Here is a 20,694-nt window from a genome sequence, read left to right as displayed (position 1 = left end):
CCATGTGGTTGGGAGCCATTTTTTGCATTCAGCCAGTGTCCCTTTGCCATAGGCTTGAATGTGTTCTTTGTTCCCCCTGCCTCCTTGTTCCTTTTTTTTTGTTGTTTGACCATGTGGCTGCTGGTCATTTTGTACATCCAGCAAGTGTCTCTTTGCCCTAGGCTTGCATGTGTTCTTTGTTTGCCATCCCTCCTTGCTGTTGTTTGACCATGTGTCGAGAAGCCACTGTGTGCATCCAGCCAGTGTCCCTTTGTCATTGGCTTGTATGTGTTCCGTTATCTCTATGCCATTTTGCTCCTTGTTGTTTGACCATGTGACTGGTGGCCATTTCCTATATCCAGCCAGAATCACTTTGCCTTAGGCTTACATGTGTTCTTTGTTCCCCATGCCTCCTTGCTCCTTATTGTTGTTTGACCACGTGACTGTTAGCCATTTTGAGCATCCAGCCAGTATCCCTTTGCCATAGGCTTGCATGTAGTCTCTTTGTTCCCCACGACTGCTTGCTCCTTGCTCTTGTTGTTTGACCGTGTGGCTGGTGGCCTTTTTGTACATCCAGCCAGTGTCCCTTTGCCCTAGGCTTGCATATGTTCTTTGTATGCCATGCCTCCTTGCTTCTTGTTGTTGTTTGACCATGTGGTTGGGAGACATTATGTGCATCCAGCCAGTGTTCTTTTGCCATAGGCTTGTTTGTGTTTTTGTTCCCCATGCCTCTGTGTTCCTTGTTGTTGTTTAACAGTGTGGGGCTGGCAGCCATTTTGTGTATCCAGCCCAGCCAGTGTCCCTTTGCTGTAGGTTTGCATATGTTTTTTGTTTGCCATGCCTCTTTGCTCCTTGTTGTTTGACCATGTGGCTGGCTGCAATTTTGTGCATCCTACGAGTGTCTGTTTGCTATAGGCTTGCATATGTTCTTCCTTTGCCATGCCTCCTTGCTGTTGTTTGACCATGTGGCTGGAAGCAATTTTGTGCATCCAGCCAGTATCCCTTTGCCAGTGGCTTGCATGTGTTCTTTGATCTCCAATCATTTTGCTCCTTGTTCTTTGACCATGTAGCTGGTGGCATTTGTTTGCCAGAGGCCTGCATGTGTTCTTTCTTTGCCATGCCTCCTTGCTGTTGTTGACCATGTGGCTGGAAGCCATTTTGTATATCCATCCATTGCACCATTGCCATTGGCTTGCATGTGTTCTTTGGTCTTCATGTCATTTTTGCTCCTTTTTGTTTGACCATGTGGCTGGTGGCCATATTGTACATTCAGACAGTGTCACTTTGCCTTAGGCTTACATGTGTTCTTTGTTCCCCGAGCTGCCTGGCTTCCTATTGTTGTTTGACCATGTGACTGGTATCCATTTTGTGAATCCAGCCAGTGTCTCTTTGCCCTAGGCTTGCATGTGTTCTTTGTTTGCCATCCCTCCTTGCTGTTGTTTGACCATGTGTCGAGAAGCCATTGTGTGCATCCAGCCAGTGTCCCTTTGCCATTGGCTTGCATGTGTTCTTTAATCTCCATGCCATTTCGCTCCTTGTTGTTTGACCATGTGCGTGGTGGCCATTTTATACATCCAGCCAGTATCTCTTTGCCATTGGCTTGTATGTTTTCTTTTATCTCTATGCCATTTTGCTCCTTGTTGTTTGACCATGTGACTGGTTGCCATTTTCTACATCCAGCCAGAATCACGTTGCCTTAGGCTTACATGTGTTCTTTGTTCCCCATGCCTCCTTGCCTCTTATTGTTGTTTGACTACGTGACTGTTAGCCATTTTGTGCATCCAGCCAGTATCTCTTTGCCATAGGCTTGCATGTATTCTCTTTGTTCCCCACAACTGCTTGCTCCTTGCTGTTGTTGTTTGACCGTGTGGCTGGTGGCCTTTTTGCACATCCAGCCAGTGCCCTTTTGCCCTAGTCTTGCATATGTTCTTTGTTTGCCATGCCTCCTTGCTTCTTGTTGTTGTTGTCCATGTGGTTGGGAGACATTTTGTGCATCCAGCCAGTGTTCCTTTGCCATAGGCTTGTATGTGTTTTTGTTCCCCATGCCTCTGTGTTCCTAGTTGTTGTTTGACAATTTGGCTGGCAGCCATTTTGTGCACCCAGCCCAGCCAGTGTCCCTTTGCCATAGGCTTGCATATGTTTTTTGTTTGCCATGCCTCCTTGCTCTTTGTTGTTTGACCATGTGGCTGGCGGTAATTTTGTGCATCCTACGAGTGTCCGTTTGCTATAGGCTTGCATATGTTCTTCCTTTGCCATGCATCCTTGCTGTTGTTCGATCATGTGGCTGGAAGCCATTTTTTATATCCATCCATTGCACCTTTGCCATTGGCTTGCATGTGTTCTTTGGTCTTCATGTCATTTTGCTCCTTATTGTTTGACCATGTGGCTGTTGGCCATTTTGTACATTCAGACAGTGTCACTTTGCCCTAGGCTTGCATGTGTTCTTTGTTTGCCATCCCTCCTTGCTGTTGTTTGACCATGTGTCGAGAAGCCATTTTTTGCATCCAGCCAGTATCCCTTTGCCATTGGCTTGCATGTGTTCTTTGATCGCCAGTCATTTTGCTCCTTGTTCTTTGACCATGTGGCTGGTGGCACTATTTTGCCAGAGGCCTGCATGTGTTCTTTCTTTGCCATGCCTCCTTGCTGTTGTTCGACCATGTGGCTGGAAGCCATTTTTTATATCCATCCATTGCACCTTTGCCATTGGCTTGCATTTGTTCTTTGGTCTTCATGTAATTTTGCTCCTTATTGTTTGACCATGTGGCTGGTGGCCATTTTGTACATTCAGACAGTGTCACTTTGCCTTAGGCTTACATGTGTTCTTTGTTGCCCGAGCTTCCTGGCTTCCTATTGTTGTTTGACTATGTGACTGGTATCCATTTTTTGCATCCAGCCAGTGTCCCTTTGCCATAAGCTTGAATGTGTTTTTTGTTCCCCATGCCTCCTTGCTCCTTTTTTGTTGTTGTTTGACCATGTGAACGGTGGCCATTTTGTACATCCAGCCAGTATCTCTTTGCCATTGCCTTTTATGTGTTCTTTTATCTCTATGCCATTTTGTTCCTTGTTGTTTGACTATGTGGCTGGTGGCCATTTTCTACATCCAGCCAGAATCACTTTGCCTTAGGCTTACATGTGTTCTTTGTTCCCCATGCCTCCTTTCTCCTTATTGTTGTTTTACTATGTGACTGTTAACAATTTTGTGCATCCAGCCAGCATCGCTTTGCCATAGGCTTGCATGTGTTCCTTTGTTCCTCTTGACTGCTTGCTCCTTGCTGTTGTTGTTTGACCGTGTGGCTGGTGGCCTTTTTGTACATCCAGCCAGTTTTCCTTTGCCCTAGGCTTGCATATGTTCTTTGTTTGCCTTGCCTCCTTGCTTCTTCTTGTTGTTTGACCATGTGATTGGGAGCCATTTTGTGCATTCAGGCAGTGTTCCTATGCCATGAGCTTGTATGTGTTTTTTGTTCCCCACGCCTCTGTGTTCCTTGTTGTTGTTTGACAATGCGGCTGGCAGCCATTTTGTGTGTCCAGCCAGTATCCCTTTGCCATAGGCTTGCATGTATTCTCTTTGTTCCCCACGACTGCTTGCTTCTTGCTGTTGTTGTTTGACCGTGTAGCTGGTGGCCTTTTTGTACATACAGCCAGTGTTCCTTTGCCCTAGGCTTGCATATGTTCTTTGTTTGCCATGCCTCCTTGCTTCTTCTTGTTGTTTGACCATGTGATTGGGAGCCATTTTGTACATCCAGGCAGTGTTCCTATGCCATGAGCTTGTATGTGTTTTTTGTTCCCCATGCCTCTGTGTTCCTTCTTGTTGTTTGACAATGTGGCTGGCAGCCATTTTGTGTGTCCAGCCCAGCCAGTGTCCCTTTGCCATAGGCTTGCATATGTTTTATGTTTGCCATGCCTCCTTGCTCCTTGTTGTTTGACCATATGGCTGGCAGCCAATTTTTGCATCCAGCCAGTGTCTCTTTGCCACAGGCCTGCATGTGTTCTTTCTTTGCCATGTCTCCTTGCTGTTGTTTGACCTTGTGGCTGGAAGCCATTTGGTACATTCATCCAGTGTACCTTTGCCATTGGCTTGTATGTGTTCTTTGATCTCCATGTAATTTTGCTCTTTGTTGTTTGACCATGTGGCTGGTGGCCAGTTTGTACATTCAGCCAGAGTCACTTTGCCTTAGGCGTACATATGTTCTTTGGTCCCCATGCCTCTTTGCTCCTTATTTGTTGTTGTTTGACCATGTGTCTGGTGGTCAATTTGTGTATCAAGCCAGTGTCCCTTTTCTCTAAGGGTTCATGTGTTCTTTGTTTGCCATGCATCCCTGCTGTTGTTTGACCATGTGGCTGGCAGACATTTTGTACATCCAGCTAGTATCCCTTTGCCATAGGTTTGCATGTGTTCTTTGTTCCCCATAACTGCTTGCTCCTTGCTGTGGTTGTTTGACCATGTGGCTGGTGGCTTTTTTGTACATCCAGCCAGTGCCCCTTTGCCCTAGGCTTGCATATGTTCTTTGTTTGACATGCCTCCTTGCCCCTTGTTGTTGTTTGACCATGTGGTTGGGAGCCATTTTTTGCATTCATCCAGTGTCCCTTTGCCATAGGCTTGGATGTGTTCTTTGTTCCTCCTGCCTCCTTGTTCCTTTTTTTTTTGTTGTTTGACCATGTGGCTGCTGGTCATTTTGTACATCCAGCAAGTGTCTCTTTGCCCTAGGCTTGCATGTGTTCTTTGTTTGCCATCCCTCCTTGCTGTTGTTTGACCATGTGTCGAGAAGCCACTGTGTGCATCCAGCCAGTGTCCCTTTGCCATTGGCTTGTATGAGTTCCGTTATCTCTGTGCCATTTTGCTCCTTGTTGTTTGACCATGTGACTGGTGGCCATTTTCTATATCCAGCCAGAATCACTTTGCCTTAGGCGTACATGTGTTCTTTGTTCCCCATGCCTCCTTGCTCCTTATTGTTGTTTGACCACGTGACTGTTAGCCATTTTGTGCATCCAGCCAGTATCCCTTTGCCATAGGCTTGCATGTAGTCTCTTTGTTCCCCACGACTGCTTGCTCCTTGCTGTTGTTGTTTGACTGTGTGGCTGGTGGCCTTTTTGTACATCCAGCCAGTGTCCCTTTGCCCTAGGCTTGCATATGTTCTTTGTTTGCCATGCCTCCTTGCTTCTTGTTGTTGTTTGACCATGTGGTTGGGAGACATTTTGTGCATCCAGCCAGTGTTCTTTTGCCATAGGCTTGTATGTGTTTTTGTTCCCCATGCCTCTGTGTTCCTTGTTGTTGTTTAACAGTGTGGCTGGCAGCCATTTTGTGCATCCAGCCCAGCCAGTGTCCCTTTGCCGTAGGCTTGCATATTTTTTTTGTTTGCCATGCCTCTTTGCTCCTTGTTGTTTGACCATGTGGCTGGCGGCAATTTTGTGCATCCTACGAGTGTCTGTTTGCTATAGGCTTGCATATGTTCTTCCTTTGCCATGCCTCCTTGCTGTTGTTTGACCATGGGGCTGGAAGCAATTTTGTGCACCCAGCCAGTATCCCTTTGCCAGTGGCTTGCATGTGTTCTTTGATCTCCAATCATTTTGCTCCTTGTTCTTTGACCATGTAGCTAGTGGCATTTGTTTGCCAGAGGCCAGCATGTGTTCTTTCTTTGCCATGCCTCCTTGCTGTTGTTGACCATGTGGCTGGAAGCCATTTTGTATATCCATCCATTGCACCATTGCCATTGGCTTGCATGTGTTCTTTGGTCTTCATGTCATTTTTGTTCCTTATTGTTTGACCATGTGGCTGGTGGCCATATTGTACATTCAGACAGTGTCACTTTGCCTTAGGCTTACATGTGTTCTTTGTTCCCCGAGCTGCCTGGCTTCCTATTGTTGTTTGACCATGTGACTGGTATCCATTTTGTGAATCCAGTCAGTGTCTCTTTGCCCTAGGCTTGCATGTGTTCTTTGTTTGCCATCCCTCCTTGCTGTTGTTTGACCATGTGTCGAGAAGCCATTTTGTGAATCCAGCCAGTGTCCCTTTGCCATTGGCTTGCATGTGTTCTTTAATCTCCATGCCATTTCGCTCCTTGTTGTTTGACCATGTGCCTGGTGGCCATTTTATACATCCAGCCAGTATCTCTTTGCCATTGGCTTGTATGTTTTCTTTTATCTCTATGCCATTTTGCTCCTTGTTGTTTGACCATGTGACTGGTTGCCATTTTCTACATCCAGCCAGAATCACGTTGCCTTAGGCTTACATGTGTTCTTTGTTCCCCATGCCTCCTTGCCTCTTATTGTTGTTTGACTACGTGACTGTTAGCCATTTTGTGCATCCAGCCAGTATCCCTTTGCCATAGGCTTGCATGTATTCTCTTTGTTCCCCACGACTGCTTGCTCCTTGCTGTTGTTGTTTGACCGTGTGGCAGGTGGTCTTTTTGCACATCCAGCCAGTGCCCCTTTGCCCTAGTCTTGCATATGTTCTTTGTTTGCCATGCCTCCTTGCTTCTTGTTGTTGTTGTCCATGTGGTTGGGAGACATTTTGTGCATCCAGCCAGTGTTCCTTTGCCATAGGCTTGTATGTGTTTTTGTTCCCCATGCCCCTTGTTCCTTGTTGTTGTGTGACAATTTGGCTGGCAGCCATTTTGTGCACCCAGCCCAGCCAGTGTCCCTTTGCCATAGGCTTGCATATGTTTTTTGTTTGCCATGCCTCCTTGCTCCTTGTTGTTTGACCATGTGGCTGGCGGCAATTTTGTGCATCCTACGAGTGTCCGTTAGCTATAGGCTTGCATATGTTCTTCCTTTGCCATGCCTCCTTGCTGTTGTTTGACCATGTGGCTGGAAGCCATTTTGTGCATCCAGCCAGTATCCCTTTACCATTGGCTTGCATGTTTTATTTGATCTCCAGTCATTTTGCTCCTTGTTCTTTGACCATGTGGCTGGTGCAATTTATTGCCAGAGGCCTGCATGTGTTCTTTCTTTGCCATGCCTCCTTGCTGTTGTTCGACCATGTGGCTGGAAGCCATTTTTTATATCCATCCATTACACCTTTGCCATTGGCTTGCATGTGTTCTTTGGTCTTCATGTCATTTTGCTCCTTATTGTTCGACCATGTGGCTGGTGGCCATTTTGTACATTCAGACAGTGTCACTTTGCCCTAGGCTTGCATGTGTTCTTTGTTTGCCATCCCTCCTTGCTGTTGTTTGACCATGTGTTGAGAAGCCATTGTGTGCATCCAGCCAGTGTCCCTTTGCCATTGGCTTTCAAGTGTTCTTTAATCTCCTTGCCATTTCGCTCCTTGTTGTTTGACCATGTGCCTGGTGGCCATTTTGTACATCCAGCCAGTATCTCTTTGCCATTGGCTTGTATGTTTTCTTTTATCTCTATGCCATTTTGCTCCTTGTTGTTTGACCATGTGACTGGTTGCCATTTTCTACATCCATCCAGAATGACGTTGCCTTAGGCTTACATGTGTTCTTTGTTCCCCAAGTCTCCTTGCTTCTTATTGTTGTTTGACTACGTGACTGTTAGCCATTTTGTGCATCCAGCCAGTATCCCTTTGCCATAGGCTTGCATGCATTCTCTTTGTTTCCCACGACTGCTTGCTCCTTGCTGTTGTTGTTTGACTGTGTGGCTGGTGGCCTTTTTGTACATCCAGCCAGTGCCCCTTTGCCCTAGGCTTGCATATGTTCTTTGTTTGCCATGCCTCCTTGCTTCTTGTTGTTGTTTGACTATGTGGTTGGGAGACATTTTGTGCATCCAGCCCAGCCAGTGTTCCTTTGCCATAGGCTTGTATGTGTTTTTGTTCCCCATGCCTCTGTATTCCTTGTTGTTGTTTGACAATTTGGCTGGCAGCCATTTTATGCATCCAGCCCAGCCAGTATCCCTTTGCCATAGGCTTGCATATGTTTTTTTTTTGCCATGCCTCCTTGCTCCTTCTTATTTGACCATGTGGCTGGCGGCAATTTTGTGCATCCTACGAGTGTCTGTTTGCTATAGGCTTGCATGTGTTCTTCCTTTGCCATGCCTTCTTGCTGTTGTGTGACCATGTGGCTGGAAGACATTTTATGCATCCAGCCAGTATCCCTTTGCCATTGGCTTGCATGTGTTCTTTGATCTCCAGTCTTTTTGCTCCTTGTTCTTTGACCATGTGGCTGGTGGCAATATTTTGCCAGTGGCCTGCATGTGTTCTTTCTTTGCCATGCCTCCTTGCTGTTGTTCGACCATGTGTCTGGAAGCCATTTTTTACATCCATCCATTGCACCTTTGCCATTGGCTTGCATTTGTTCTTTGGTCTTCATGTCATTTTGCTCCTTATTGTTTGACCATGTGGCTGGTGGCCATTTTGTACATTCAGACAGTGTCACTTTGCCTTAGGCTTACATGTGTTCTTTGTTCCCCGAGCTTCCTGGCTTCCTATTGTTGTTTGACCATGTGGCCGGTGGCCATTTTGTGCATCCAGCCAGCGTCCCTTTGCCATAGGCTTGAATGTGTTCTTTGTTGCCCATGCCTTCTTGCTCCTTTTTTGTTGTTGTTTCACCATGTGTCTGGTGGTCATTTTGTACATCCAGCCAGAGTCTCTTTGTCCTAGGCTTGCATGTGTTCTTTGTTTGCCATCACTCCTTGCTGTTGTTTGACCATGTGTCTAGAAGCCATTTTGTGCATCCAGCCAGTGTCCCTTTGCCATTGGCGTGCATGTGTTCTTTAATCTCCATGCCATTTTGCTCCTTGTTGTTTGACCATGTGCCTGGTGGCCATTTTGTACATCCAGCCAGTATCTCTTTGCCATTGGCTTGTATGTGTTCTTTTATCTCTATGCCATTTTGCTCCTTGTTGTTTGACTATGTGGCTGGTGGCCATTTTCTACATCTAGCCAGAATCACTTTGCCTTAGGCTTACGTGTGTTCTTTGTTCCCCATGCCTCCTTGCTCCTTATTGTTGTTTGACTACGTGACTGTTAACAATTTTGTACATCCAGCCAGTATCGCTTTGCCATAGGGTTGCATGTGTTCCTTTGCTCCCCATGACTGCTTGCTCCTTGCTGTTGTTGTTTGACCGTGTGGCTGGTGGCCTTTTCGTACATCCAGCCAGTGTTCCTTTGCCCTAGGCTTGCATATGTTCTTTGTTTGCCATGCCTCCTTGCTTCTTCTTGTTGTTTGTCCATGTGGTTGGGAGCTATTTTGTGCATCCAGCCAGTGTTCCTATGCCATGGGCTTGTATGTGTTTTTTGTTCCCCCTGCCTCTGTGTTCCTTGTTGTTGTTTGACAATGTGGCTGGCAGCCATTTTGTGTGTCCAGCCCAGCCAGTGTCCCTTTGCCATAGGCTTGTATATTTTTTATGTTTGCCATGCGTCCTTGCTCCTTGTTGTTAGACCATATGGCTGGCAGCCATTTTTTGCATCCAGCCAGTGTCTCTTTGTTATAGGCTTGCATGTGTTCTTTGTTTCCCATGCTCCCTTGCTACTTGTTGTTGTTGTTTGACCATGTGGCTGGTGGCAATTTTGTGCATCCAGCCAGTGTCTCTTTGCCACAGGCCTGCATGTGTTCTTTCTTTGCCATGTCTCCTTGCTGTTGTTTGACCTTGTGGCTGGAAGCCATTTGGTACATTCATCCAGTGTACCTTTGCCATTGGCTTGTATGTGTTCTTTGATCTCCATGTCATTTTGCTCTTTGTTGTTTGACCATGTGGCTGGTGGCCAATTTGTACATTCAGCCAGAGTCACTTTGCCTTAGGCTTACATGTGTTCTTTGGTCCCCATGCCTCTTTGCTCCTTATTTGTTGTTGTTTGACCATGTGTCTGGTGGTCAATTTGTGTATCAAGTCAGTGTCCCTTTGCTCTAGGGGTGCATGTGTTCTTTGTTTGCCATGCAACCCTGCTGTTGTTTGACCATGTGGCTGGCAGCCATTTTGTGAATCCAGCCAGTATCCCTTTGCCATAGGCTTGCATGTGTTCTTTGTTCCCCAAAACGGCTTGCTCCTTGCTGTGGTTGTTTGACCATGTGGCTGGTGGCCTTTTTGTACATCCACCCAGTGTCCCTTCGCCCTAGGCTTGCATATGTTCTTTGTTTGCCATGCCTCCTTGCTCCTTGTTGTTGTTTAACCATGTGGTTTGGAGCAATTTTTTTCATTCAGCCAGTGTCCCTTTGCCATAGGCTTGAATGTGTTTTTTGTTCCCCCTGCCTCCTTGTTCCTTTTTTTTGTTGTTTGGCCATGTGGCTGCTGGTCATTTTGTACATCCAGCAAGTGTCTCTTTGCCCTAGGCTTGCATGTGTTCTTTGTTTGCCATCCCTCCTTGCTGTTGTTTGACCATGTGTCGAGAAGCCACTGTGTGCATCCAGCCAGTGTCCCTTTGCCACTGGCTTGCATGTGTTCTTTAATCTCCATGCCATTTTGCTCCTTGTTGTTTGACCATGTGGCTGGTGGCCATTTTGTACATCCAGCCAGTATCTCTTTGCCATTGGCTTGTATGTTTTCTTTGATCTCTACGCCATTTTGCTCCTTGTTGTTTTACCATGTGACTGGTGGCCATTTTCTACATCCAGTCAGAATCACATTGCCTTAGGCTTACATGTGTTCTTTGTTCCCCATGCCTCCTTGCTCCATATTGTTGTTTGACTACATGACTGTTAGTCATTTTGTGCATACAGCCAGTATCCCTTTGCCATAGGCCAGCATGTATTCTCTTTGTTCCCCACAACTGCTTGCTCCTTGCTGTTGTTGTTTGAACGTGTGGCTGGTGGCCTTTTCGTGCCTCCTTGCTTCTTGTTGTTATTTGACCATGTGATTTGGAGCCATTTTGTGCATCCAGCCAGTATCCCTTTGCCATAGGCTTGCATGTGTTTTTTGTTCCCCATGCCTCTGTGTTCCTAGTTGTTGTTTGACAATGTGGCTGGCAGCTATTTTGTGAGTCCAGCCCAGCCAGTGTCCCTTTGCCATAGGCTTGCATATGTTTTTTGTTTGCCATGCCTCCTTGCTCCTTGTTGTTTGACCATGTGGCTGGCAGCCATTTTTTTTTTGTGCATCCAGCCAGTGTCTCTTTGCTATAGGCTTGCATGTGTTCTTTGTTACCTATGCTCCCTTGCACCTTGTTGTTGTTGTTTGACCATGTGGCTGGAGGCAATTTTGTGCATCCAGCCAGTGTCTCTTTGCCACAGGCTTGCATGTGTTCTTTCTTTGCCATGTCTCCTTTCTGTTGTTTGACCTTGTGGCTGGAAGCCATTTTGTATATCCATCCAGTGTACCTTTGCCATTGGCTTGTATGTGTTCTTTGAGCTTTTTGCTCCTTATTTGTTGTTATTTGACCATGTGTCTGGTGGTCATTTTGTGTATTCAGCCAGTGTCCCTTTGTCCTAGGCTTGCATATGTTCTTTGTTTGCCATGCATCCTTGCTGTTGTCTGACCATGTGGCTGGCAGCCATTTTGTGCATCCAGCCAGTATCCCTTTGCCATAGGCTTGCATGTGTTCTTTGTTCCCCATGACCGCTTGCTCCTTGCTGTGGCTGTTTGACCATGTGGCTGGTGGCCTTTTTGTACATCCAGCGAGTGTCCCTTTGCCCTAGGCTTGCATATGTTCTTTGTTTGCCATGCTTCTTGCTCCTTGTTGTTGTTTGACCATGTGGTTTTGAGCCATTTTGTGCATCTAGCCAGTGTTCCTTTGACATAGGCTTGTATATGTTCTTTGTTCCCCATGCCTCTGTGTTCCTTGTTGTTGTTTGACAATGTGGCTGGCAGCCATTTTGTGTGTCCAGGCCAGCCAGAGCCCCTTTGCCCTAGGTTTGCATATGTTCTTTTTTTGCCATGCCTCCTTGCTCCTTGTTGTTTGACCATGTGGCTGTCAGCCATTTTGTGCAGCCAGCCAGTGTCTCTTTGCCATAGGCTTGCATGTGTTCTTTTTTACCCATGCCCCCTTGCTCCTTCTTTTTGTTGTTTGACCATGTGACTGGCGTCAATTTTGTGCGTCCAGCCAGTGTCTCTTTGCCAGAGACGTGCATGTGTTCTTCCTTTACAATGATTCCTTGGTCTTGTTTGACCATGTGGCTGGAAGCTATTGTGTATATTTATCCAGTGTACCTTTGCCATTGGCTTCCATGTGTTCTTTGATCTCCTTGTCATTTTGCTCCTTGTTGTTTGACCATGTGCCTGGTGGCCAGTTTGTATATTCAGCCAGTGTCACTTTGCCTAAGGCTTATATGTGTTTTTTGTTCCCCATGCCTCCTTGCTCCTTATTTGTTGTTGTTTGACCGTATGACTGGTGGTCATTTTCTGAATACAGCCGGTGTCCCATTGCCCTAGGCTTGCATATGTTTTTTGTTTGCCATGCTTCCTTGCTCCTTTTTGTTGTCTGACCATGTGGCTGGGAGTCGTTTTGTGCATCCAGACTGTGTTCCTTTGCCATAGGCTTGCATATATTCTTTGTTTGCCATACCTCCTTGCTTCTTGTTGTAGTTTGACCATGCGGCTGGTGGCCTTTTTGTACATTAAGCCAGTGTCACTTTGCCTTAGACTTACATGTGTTCTTTGGTCACCATGCCTCCTTGCTCCTTATTTGTTGTTGTTTTACTGTGTGGCTGGAGGTCATTTTGTATATCCAGCCAGTGTCCCTTTGTCATAGGCTTGCATGTGTTCTTTGTTTGCCATGCCTTCTTGCTGTTGTTTGACCATGTGGCTGGCAGCCATTTTGTGTGTCCAGCCTGTGTCTCTTAGCTGTAGGCTTGCTTGTTTTCTTTGTTCCCCATGACTCCTTGCTCCTTGCTGTTGTTTGACCATGTGGATGGTGGCCACTTTGTGCACCTAGCCAGTGTCCGTTTGCCATAGGTTTGCATGTGTTCTTTGTTTGCCATGCCTCCTTGCTCCTTGTTGTTGTTTGACCATGTGCTTGGGAGCCATTTTGTGAATCCAGCCAGTGTCTCTTTACCGTAGGCTTGCATTTGATCTTTGTTAGCCATGCACTGTTGCTCCTTGGTGTTGTTGTTTGACCATGTGGCAGGCGGCAGTTTTGTGCATCTAACCTGTGTCTCTTTGACATAGACTTGCATGTGTTCTTTCTTTGCCCTGCCTCCCAGCTGTTGTTTGGCCATGTGGCTGGAAGCCATTTTCTGTATCCAGCCAGTGTCCCTTTGCCATAGGCTTGCCTACAAGTATCTGAAATTATTGATCATTTGTTTAATTTAAATTTATATTTTAATTTTTTGTATTTTAATTTTATATTTAAAATTTTTCCTTTCATTGTTTTCTTTTATTTATTTTCATATTCTTTTTGTATTTTACATTTTTATTGTAATTTTTCTGTTTAATTGCTTATTTGTTATTTTAATTTTTTATCTCTAGTTTTTTTAATTTGCCATGCCAGTGGCATGGGGAGTACAGGGGCCCCCAGAGGCCCCGCCACTCCCCTTTCCGCCAGCCTTTTCATGGCGGTTCAAACCACCATGAAAAGGCTGGCGGTAGGGGGACTCGTAATCCCCTGGGCAGCGTTGCCCTGGGGGATTTCAACCGCCAGGACAAAAGTGGCGGGAAACTGCCAGTCCCAACCGCAAGGGTTGTAATGAGGGCCTATGTCATTCTAAGAGGGGATGCAGTTGGGAAAGCTATGGCCATGGATGTGGACAAATGGGGTCTAGTCAAATGCCTGACACAGATGCTGCTCCCTTTTGAGGTTTTCACATGGAAGGTTAGCAAGGAAGACAGTACAATGGTCCAATCTATCCCATTGTTGCATGTGCTACAGGAGCAGCTAAAGAAGATGTCTGAAACTTTTGCACTCAGCAGTGTGAACAAAATCCCAGAAGCACATGCCTTCATTGAAAGCTTAATCCTTTGCTTGGCTTGTAATGCAAGGCTGCAAAATAACATTATCTCAGCCAAAGAGTACATCTATGCCACCCTTCTTGATCCACACTCCAAAAAAAACTCTTTCCACTTAACTTTGTTTTTCTGAAGGGAATGTTTCAAATAGAAGAGGAGGTTGTAGGGCAAACTGGAGAGCTGGAAGAAGAACGGATGTACCTCAGACTCCCACAAAGCAGTTCTGGGGTGCTGTCTTCCACTTCCAGAGTGGGCATTCTTGTCTCACAGCAACCAAAACTGGCAACAAGAGCACCAGCAACAACAGCAAAGGAAGAATTGGATCCAACCTCTGCATTGGCTTGGTTTCAAGTGGCAGGTCTTAAGTCCAGTGAGGAGGCAAAGGCAAAAGAGGTTGAGCAAGTGGTAGCACAAATGACATTTCATAGGATGTTTTAGGAGTTTCTGGATGACCCAAACGGATTGTATGTGGATCAAAACCCATTGGTATATTGGTATGGGAAGATGCATCAATGGGCAGAGCTCAGCAGGAAGTCAAGGAAGTATCTGGCTTGTCCTGTAGCCAACGTGTGTGCTTAATGTGTATTTAGTGCAGTTGGTGCAGTTGTAACAGTGAGAAGGACCAGTCTCTCACCTCAAAACATGGAGACATTAACCATGATCTAATTGAAACAGCATTTTATACCCCCAGATTATACTGTTCCTGAAACAGCACAGGAGGAGAAAGAGATGATTGGTCAGAATCAATAGTGTTTGCTGGGTTAATCACCTGAGTTTGGGCACAAACTCTACTTCTCGGACAGAGTATGCCAGTTTCACCTTATAAAATTGTCATTCTTTCTCATTGAACTTCTTTCTTTCTTAGCAAAAAAGAAAAAAATTGCTAGTGGAACATTATGTTTGAATTGGATTTATGCTGCCACACCACTTTTTTAGTCATGTGTATGGTTGAATTAGAGCTGGACCCATGTGCAGTAAAGAAACCCCCATGTTCTCTTCAGGGCATTGGAGAAGATGCCTGCCTCCCTCACATGATATTGCCTATTTCTTTTTACATCACATAGCAGGGCAGTGTAGGAGGCTGGCCTGATTTGTAGTGGCTACCTTGGGTACTCACACCTTATACAAGGTCCTGTTAGCCCTTATTAGTGAAATGTAGTAGTGTTGTAGCAGCTTAGGCTGACAGAGGTAGCTATAGGAGAGCAGCTTAGGCTGAACTAGGAGACATGCAAAGCTCCTGCAATACCACTTATAGTCTCACAGTACCTATACACAAGTAAAGACAATACTCAGTGTTACCAAAAATAAAGGTAGTTTATTTGGGTGACACAGTACCAAAAATATCTTAGAGGCAATGTTCCTTCTGGAGGTAAGTATTATTATACACAATATATACACTAGACAACAATATAAGGCAAGTAATTAGACATAGGATAGTGCAAGCAAAAGGAAATGTTATAGAATGCAATGGGAGAAAATAGGTCTAGAGGCTACACAAACCATACACTAAGAAAGTGGAATGCGAATCACAAATTCCCCCCTAGACAAGTGTAGAGTGTGCAGAATCGCTGGGAGAGTAAGAATAGAGTGAAGGTAAGTAAATTACCCAACCCCAGAGCCCAGAAAAGCAGGAGTAAAGTACTGCAAGTTTCTTTAGGACACAATACAAGTCATGATTAGAGTAATTGCAAGAACCAACCAGGTCTGCAAACAACAAATGGTGGATTCCTGGACCTGAAGACCTGCGTAGGAAGGAGACCAAGTCCAGAAGTCGAAAGAAGTACCAGGAAGGACAGGAGCCCCTGCCAACTTAGAAAAGGGTGCAAAAGGAGTGTGGCACAATGGTTAGAGCAGCAGATCTCTGATGCAGAGATCTGACCTGGGACCAGGGTTCAATTCCAGCCTCAGTGGGTCTTGGGCTCAACTCCCTTCTACCTGATAATTCTTTCCTTGGTACCTAATCTAATTAATGGGTCCCACTCTGTACCTCTGGGCAACAGCTTGCTTAATCTCCACAATGGCCCTGACAGTGCTTGGATGCCTGGCTTCACCCTGGGGGCTACCCAGGAGTGGTTACCTCACAGAGAAAAGCTGGGAGGGGCTCCACAGTGGTATGTGTATAGGGCCTTGAGACCCTAAAAGGTGAGTAGTGTGCTATGCAAGTGCGAAGTTTACATTTTTTACTTTTAAAGAAGAGTCCTCAGTTGGACAAAGACTGCAGAAATGCACCCAAGGAAGATGTCAGGAGATTACTGTATGATGCACTGGATGTCCCACGTCATGAAGTTGGATGCAGGTGAGTCTTGGTGCAGGATTCCTCCAACAAGCCTTGAGTCCGGCAAAGCCACAGTTCAAGTAAGTGCTATTTGAACCCAGGAGGGACCTGGGGGCCTCCACTCTGCGTGAAGAGGAAGAGGGGGCTCTCAGCAATTCAGAGAGCTTTCAGAGCACCAGATAGCATCCACGGGAGTCCCAGGACATGGGGACAAAGGAGGTGCGAAATGCGGTTGGTGCAGCATAAAAAAGGAATGTCCCATACCGCCGGAGAACAACTCAGAGATTTGAGCGTCACAGGATAAAGTGCTGGGGACCAGGGCCAGGCTGTGCACAAAGGAATTTTGCAAATAGTGCACAGAGGTCTCACGAGGTGAAGAAAACATGGTGCACAGGGGTTCTGTCATTCTCAGGGAAAGCAAGGTCTTACCTCCTCCAAATGCTACAGCAGGACCTCAGGACAGTCTGTGTCAATGGGGTCCACCCTCTGTGTTCCAAGGAGCATGCTCGTCATCAGGAGAGGAGTCCAAGAGAACCGGTCTTCGACTTAAAAGTTGCCTGCTTCAGCAGGGGAGTGACTCCGTCACCTCACGGGAGATTTCTTCGGTCCTTCTGGTGCAGGGTGAAGAAAGGGAGTCCTCAGAGTATGCGCACCATGGAAACTGTTGCAGTTGCTGGCTGGAGCTGAAGTTGTAGAGGAAAAGTATCCCTTGTGGATATTTTGTTGCTGTTACAGCGGTTCCTGGAGCAGCCTGCGGTTGATCCGAGATCAGAGGATGAAGTAGTAGTTGCAGAGGATTCCTGCTGGAAACTTGAAGAGAACCCACAGGAGAGACCCTAAATAGCCCTGAGAGGGGGATTGGCTACCTTATCAGGTAATGGCCTATCAGGAGGAATCTCTGATGTCATCTGCTGGCACTGGCCACTCAGAGGCCTCCAGACTGTCCCCACACCTTGGAAAACAAGATAGCTGAAGTCTGGGGCACAATGGAGGAGCTCTGGGCACCCCCCCTGGGGTGGTGATGGACAGGGTAGTGGTCACTCCCCTTTCCTTTGTCCAGTTTCACGCCAGAGCAGGGACAAGGGGTCCCTGAACCGGTGTAGACTGGTTTATGTAAGGAGGACACCATCTGTGCCCTTCAAAACATTTCAGAGGCCGGGGAAGGCTACCCCTCCCCATCCTGTAACACCTATTTCCAAAGGGAGAGGGTGTAGCACCCTGCTCCCAAAGGGAATGCCTTGTTCTACCTTCCTGGACTGAGCTGCTCAGAGCCCAGGAGGGCAGAACCCTGTCTGTGAGGTGGCAGCAGCTGTAGCTGCATTGCATGCCTCAGAGAGCTGGTTTGGCAGTACTGGGGTTCATGGTGGAGCCCTCAGGATGCATGGAAATGGCTCCCCAATACCAAATGTGGAATGGGGGGGCACAATTCCATGATCTTAGATACCTTACATGGCCATATTCGGGGTTACCATTGTGAAGCTACATATAGGTATTGACCTATTTGTAGTGCACGCGTGTAATTGTGTCCTCCCACTCACAAAGTTCCAGGAATTGGCCCTGATCTATGTGGGGGCACTTTTGCTAGAACAAGGGTGCCCTCACACTTAATATCTTTGCACCTAGCCTTCATTAAATTAAGGTTAGACATATAGGTGACTTATAAGTTACTAAAGTGCAGTGAAAATGGCTGTGAAATAATGTGTGCACTATTTCACGCAGGCTGCAGTGGAAGTCCTGTGAAAGGGTTTGTCTAAGCTCCTTATTGGTGGCAAAAGAAATGCTGCAGCCCTTAAGGATCTCCTGGAACCACAATACCCCAGGTACCTACGTACGATATAGTGGAGACTTATCAGGGGGGTCCAGTATGCCAAATGAAATTGGTAAATGAAGTCACTAGCCTACAGTAACAAATGTAAAAGCAGAGAGAGCATAAGCACTGAGGTTCTGGTTAGAACAGCCTCAGTGACACAGTAAAGCACTACTGACAACACACACATTATGCCACAGACTATGAGCTTTGGGGTCCTGGCTAGCAGGATCCCAGTGAGATAGGCAAAACACACTGAAATATAGAATTTTCACTATGAGCACTGGGGTCCTGGCTAGCAGGATCCCAGTGGCACAGTAAAAACACACTGACACTCACTCACAAACAGGCCAAAGGTGGGGGCATCCATGCTAGAAAGATGCTACTTTCTTACAGGTGGCCTAAGAAGAACATTGATTAAAAGACTGCCAGTGCCAATACCAAATTTCAATGCGTTGCTACCATCAAAGATGAAAAAATGTTTTGTTCAACCACTGTGCTTGGATTGGAAGACGTAACGACTATTGCACCAGTTGGTGGTGAAATATTGAGTGAATGTGAATGATGATTGATTACGTATGTCATAGCTAACAATAAGGGAGGGACTTCAACAAATTTGTAAACTTGTTTCCAATGATTTGCAAAGTTTGGGGGCTGATGGGTGGTATTTATTTTCCCTGAAAGTGATTAGCCTTTCAAACTTAATGAAATTTACCTGCAGGGTTCACTCCTTTTTCCTGGTTCCTCAGACCAGACCAGTTACTTTTGTTACCAAACACAAATCTACACAAGATTCTCGAGTTCTATTTCTCTATTTGTTCTTTAGCAGCAGTTCACTACATAGGTCCACCTCCCTCGATTTGGGACTAGGACAGAGTTACTTAGAACCAGGAGGAGGAGGAAGGAAGGAAGGACTCAGGATAGAAAGAGAAAGTTATCGAGTTCAAAGAGAAACCATGATGATGGCAAATACTCTGAGGCTAATAATCACTCAGATCTGTGGAATGGAGAGAGGTGTGTTGATTTGAAAAATGCTGCTGATTATGTGTTTGCTGCATTGCTTGCTCAAACGTGAAACCCGTCTTTATGTTCTTGTTCTAACTCTGAATCTTTGTGGTACCCTCCTGACACCTTATGAAGTTTTGCTTGCTCCCTTTTATCCTTCTCCTATACTCTATAGTACAGTTACTATTTTTTCAATATGCAGGCCTTCTCCTAATCCTCTCCTGCATGAATAAACCTTGGTGAAAGCTCAATACTCCAGCTTACCTACCGGACAGGTTCAAATAGGCAGCCAAGAGTGACTGACAGTCCAAGAAAAATGGAGATGCACCACTAAATTTGGCAATACAGTATAATTTTCCTTTTAACAATCATAGTTTTCAGAACTGGATGGATTAATTTCAACCCTCCATAATTTGTATTTTTCAAATCTAGAAGACATAACCTTTAGTTATATACTATATTGGGTCTCTCTGGGCAGAAGGACTATTTGCAGTGCATTTAACTGAACTGTGTAATACTTATCCCTTCTTCCTTTCCTTCCACAACAGAATGATGATGGTATGCTGCTCAGTGCCTGATGAATTTTTCCGTGGTTACTTTTGTGAAGTGTTTGTCTTTGTCACACCTTTCCACAAATCCCCATTCCCATCCATTCATCGAGCCCCTACCCATCTTCGGGCTGTGTTATTTATTGAGGTGTAACTTAAATTTATATCGTAAATGGATCACCGCACACTTGCTTGGGCAGATGTGGTGCAACTGACACCACCTCACTGCATGACCATCTATTACCTGAGCAATATTCCACACCAGTCCCATCAACATAATCATTCAGGCCATGTGTTGTGTGTTGCGTAAATGCTGAACCTTGTCCAACCACTCCTGACTCTGATCCCACTTCTCCTGACTCCATGATTTAATTTCCTAAGTTCGTTTTTTAAATACTAGCGCCCCACCATTCTTCAGAAGAAGCTGGTATTGCTAGTTTTTATTATTATATCAGATCTTCTATGTTGTGTGTCAAATACTGTCATTATGGTTGTCTGGTCTCAATCTTCCTAACGTTATGATATACTACCCACTAACTCTCTGTTTTATGTCAATCTAGTGGACAGTGATGGATACCCCTTTGTTTAATCCTGCAGTTGAAGTTTGCATGGGTAGGAGTGGTACCTTCTTTCTTCCCTGTTATCGCGTTAGCCTGCTATTACTTTTATCACCCCCTTAACCCCTTCCCCGCCACGGACGTAATGGTTACGTCCATGGCAGCGCCCGTGTGGCGCCATGGACGTAACCATTACGTCCAGGGACTGGCAGTCGGGGGAAGCGCTAGCGCTTCCCCCGAGGGCCGCCCCCCAACACCCCCAGGCCAGGGCTGAAAGGGGAATCCCTTCCCCTTTCACGCCCCCCCCCCCATGACGTCAGCGTGCGATCGCGCGCTGATTTCATGGAAAGGGGGAATGACGCGCTGGAAGCCATTTGCTTCCAGCGCGTCAAGGGAGAAGGTGAGTATTTCACCTTCCTGCGGGGTGGGGGTGCTCTCAGAGAGGCATCGAGGGAAAGGAAAGGGTTTTCCTTTCCCTCTATGTCTCTTTGAGCATTCCTGCTGCCCGATCGCGATGCGATCGGGCAGCAGGAATGCCCACTAGACACCAGGGATTTCTGTATGTGTGTGTGTGTGTGTGAATATTAGTGTAGGGGAGCGACCCCTTGGGCAAGGGTCGCTCCCCTTTGGGGGCACATGCATTTTACGTCGTTTCTGCCCCCCTGGGGGCAGATTGGCCCTATTTTTAGGCCGATCTGCCCCCAAGGGGGGCAGAAAGCCACTAGACACCAGGGATTTTATTGTTGCTGTGTA

Source organism: Pleurodeles waltl, chromosome 11 (genome assembly GCF_031143425.1).
Source record: "Pleurodeles waltl isolate 20211129_DDA chromosome 11, aPleWal1.hap1.20221129, whole genome shotgun sequence".
NCBI classification, from domain to species: domain Eukaryota; kingdom Metazoa; phylum Chordata; class Amphibia; order Caudata; family Salamandridae; genus Pleurodeles; species Pleurodeles waltl.
This window is presented reverse-complemented; position numbering follows the sequence as displayed.